This window comes from Suricata suricatta, chromosome 5 (assembly GCF_006229205.1).
Source record: "Suricata suricatta isolate VVHF042 chromosome 5, meerkat_22Aug2017_6uvM2_HiC, whole genome shotgun sequence".
Taxonomy (NCBI): domain Eukaryota; kingdom Metazoa; phylum Chordata; class Mammalia; order Carnivora; family Herpestidae; genus Suricata; species Suricata suricatta.
Window position 1 is genome coordinate 49,298,258 of NC_043704.1, and position 3,872 is coordinate 49,302,129.

A 3,872-nucleotide genomic window follows, 5' to 3' on the forward strand; every position below is an offset into this window, starting at 1 on the left:
CTTGGTTTGATGTGGTAAGTCTTGGAGTCTGCTCTCAGAGGCTCCGCCCCTGCCTGAGGCGAAATGAGCAGCAGGAGGTGAAGTGCGCACCTTCACAGACTCAATTGCGGAGTCCCCACCCCCAGTCTGGATCGCGGTTGCAATGGGGAAAGGAAAAAAACAAAAAGCAAAAAACCGAGTCTCTCTTAGTTTCCGATAGTCCAGCTCAGGAAGCTGTGCGCTGCTAGAAATGTGCTGGGAGCTCCCACATTCTAAGCGCACGCTCCCGGGCCTCCACCCGCCACTGACTCCTGGCTGAGGGTCCTGTCGGTGCGCGTCTTATTTCTTCCCTGTGGGGACCCGGAATTCGCGCAGTCCGTGCAGGGGGCCGGGTGTGCCGGGGAAACGCAGCCCGTGGTCTCGTTCCCAAAACCAGGTTCGAATTGCTCGCGCCTGGTGCATTCGCTGCTCGGGTCGCTTCCGCTGCGGCGCGCGCCTCTCCAGAGCAGCCGCTTTTCACAGCCACAGGCGCCCTTGATTTCCCGCCGAGATGGCTTAGGGCTGGGGGCTATTCCTTCTCTTGCGCCCCGCTACCCAGCAGTTATCTATGGAGTGGGTTTCTGTCTCCAAGGGCAGCTAAGCGTTCTATACCTCTTCCCCAGAGACAGTTCTATGAGTGCGTTCCGACTCTGTCTCTTCCCTTTGTCTCCCGGGTGCCGGCACTTGTGCCACGTTGGGCTGGGGATCTTATCTCCCCTGCCCGTCTGGGCTGGCCCGTTCTCGGATCTCCCCCATTCGCCCCCACTCACTCAGGTATCTTTGAGGTTCTATTCCCTCTGGAGTTCGTATTTTCTCCTCCCGCTCTCTCAGTTGAATGTAATATCCTTCTCAGTTCGAAAAACGGTGCGGAGGGAGTTTACAGAGCTCCCTTCCTCTCCGCCATCTTGGCTCCTATCCCAACTCACTCCTTTTAAAGAAAAAAACTGAAATGTAAAAAAAAAAAAAGACTAATAATTTGCTTTGGAATAATAAGGTAGATTTAACACTTCTATGTTCACATTTTACTTGACTTTATGTAAGGTATCTATAAATTATTGTCTTTGAAATGTGATATATTTAGCTCTTTTTGTTTAACTTTTTAAATGTTCACTTATTTTTGAGGACAGAGAGAGAGAGAAAGGCAAGTGGGGGAAAGGCAGAAAGCAAGAGACACAGAATCCGAAGCAGTATGCTTACTTCTTTAACATGTCTAAAACTGAAGTGATACTTGCCCCCCAAATACTTCCTCTCCATCAGAATCTTCAATGAAGGAATTTCTTTTTTGGCCTTCAAACCCTGGGTATAATCATTAATGCCTCCTTATTCAGTCCCGCTCTCCAAACTGCTAACAAGTCTCATAAGTTCTTCCTGTTAAATATTTCTAGAATCGCATGGACAAGAGAGAGTTTAGAGAAATTTAGTGTTCCAAAGTGAAGAAGATAGCACAACATTGAAATGAAAGAAAAATATGAGTTTGGACACATTGGAGAGACTAAGAGAAACGTTGCCAGTTTGACCCATCCCACCTAAGCTACACATGATAATGCTAAACTAGCTAAGGTGGCTTCTTCATAAAGGAAAAGGGTAGCAGAGTAGATGCCTAGCTACTCAGTTGTGGGGGACATCAGAGAAACCCATTTTTCTCCGGCAGTACCCATAGTATTGAGGCAGGACCTCTGTGACTGGGGGGAGGGAGAAACTTGGGAAAGAAGCATATAAGAATATCAAAGGCATTCCAGAGACTTGGTTACTGCTGACTGCTCTCAAGACTTCTGAAGGAAGTCTGCTCACAAGTCTTTGACAGAACCTCACCCAACCTTCCTCCCAGCAGTCAACCCAAGGCTCCAAGTGTCAAATTCACACCTCTCCCCATTCTGTGACCAGCTCCTCTACACACTCCCAAGTGTGGTGGTGAGTGAACTCTAGTAAACAGAATATCAGACTAGTCTTTGGACAAGGGGGAACCACAAACTTGAACTGTAGCAACACCTGCTGGGAAACAAAAGAGAGGTTCGTAGCAGACAGCCTGGTGAGTTATAAAAACCATGGAAGACATAAAAACTTAAGATTTTGTCATGATAAGTATCAAGAATTGTGGACCAGGTCATAGAAAACTCCAGGAAAAAAAAAGAACCAGTGAATCGTACATCCCACCTGAAGACTGTTAGTAAAGATTTGAGAAGGAGTTTGCTACTTCAATTGTGAAAGCAGCAATGCAAAATTGCAAGAAACATAAAGAATGAAGGAAACATTTTATACCCAAAAGATAACAATATTCCTACAATAACTGAACTCAAAGGCATGGAAATTGGTGACTTAGCAGATAATACAAAATAACTTTTCCTCTTGTGAAGAAACTCACCAGCCTACAAGAAACACAAAAAGACAATCCAATGAAATAAGGAAAACAATTCATAAATAAAATGAGAAATTTAGCTAAGAAATGGCAATCATAAAAATTAACCAAAGAGAAACTTTGAAGTTAAAAAAATTCAATGAATGAAATTTAAATTTCAGTAGCATCTAGGCAGAGTAGACCAAATGGAAGATAGAATCAATGATGTAGAGAATATGAACTTTGAAATGACCCAATCAGAAGAGAAAAAGGAAAAAGAATGAAAAGGGGTGAAGAAAATATATGAGGTCTATGAGACTCCATCAAATATTAGAATAATTGAGGTTCTAGAAGGACAAGAGATTGAAAGTGGGGCAGAAAGTTTATTTAAAGAAATAAAAACTAAGAACTCTCCAAACCTGGGCAAAATCATTAACATTCAAGTTCATGTAGCTATTAGATCGCCCTATTATCTTAATGCAAAGAGACCTTCTCTATGACACGTTATAATAAAACTGTCAAAAATCAAAGACAGAGAAAATCCTAAAAGCAGGCAGAGAAAAAAACCTACAAAGGAACTCCCATTAAACTGTGAGCAGATTTCTCAGCACATGCCCTGTAGGCCAGGAGGGAGGGGAATTACATATTCAGAGTGTTGAAGGCATAAAATTGCCAATGAAAGATAACTAATAGGAAAGTTATCATTCAGATATGAAGGAGAAATAAAGGCTCCTCCAGACAAATGAAAGCTGAAGGAATTCATACACTATACCTGCCTTGCAAGAAATGCTGAAAGGAGATCTTGAAGCTAAAATGAAAAGACGCTAAGATATGAAAACATGTGAAAGTATACAACACTTCGGTAAAGATAAATAAATAGTCAGATTTGGAAAACTGTCTTCTGTAATAGAATGGTGTGTTAACCATTGAACTATAGTGTAAAAGTTAAAGGAAAAGTATTAAAATAACTATATCTACTATAATTTGTTAATAAATACACAATATAAAAAGAGGTAAGTTCTGAGATAAAAAATAGAAATGGGATGGGAGTAAAAGGGTGGTGCCCTCACATGCTGATAAGCTTAAAAATTGGCTGTTTTATCTATATTTTGTGTGAACCTCATGCTAACCACAAAACAAAAACCTAGATTAAAGTAACAAAAAAATTTTAAAGGATAAACAACTCACACCACTACAGAAAATCACCTATTTACAAAAGTAGGCAGAAAGAGAGGAAAAAAGAAACAATGGAATGACCAAACATAAAGAAAGCAACAAGATGGCATTAGCAAATCCTTACATGTCAATAATTACTCTAGATATAAATGGATTGAATTCACCAATCAAAAGGCACAGAGTGGCTAAATGAATTAAAGACACAATACCCAATGATATGTTGTTTACAAGAACTCATTTTAGGTTGAAGGATACACATAGTGCCAAAGTGAAGAAATACAAAAAGATATTCCATGCAAATGGAAAGCAAAAGAAAGTAAGGGTAGGTATATTTATATCAAAC

General features: G+C 40.9%; 1 pseudogene; it reads left to right on the forward strand.

Annotated features, from left to right (window-relative positions):
* The window catches only part of LOC115291136, a 21,275-nt pseudogene that overhangs the window by 1,535 nt on the left and 15,868 nt on the right, over positions 1 to 3,872 (forward strand).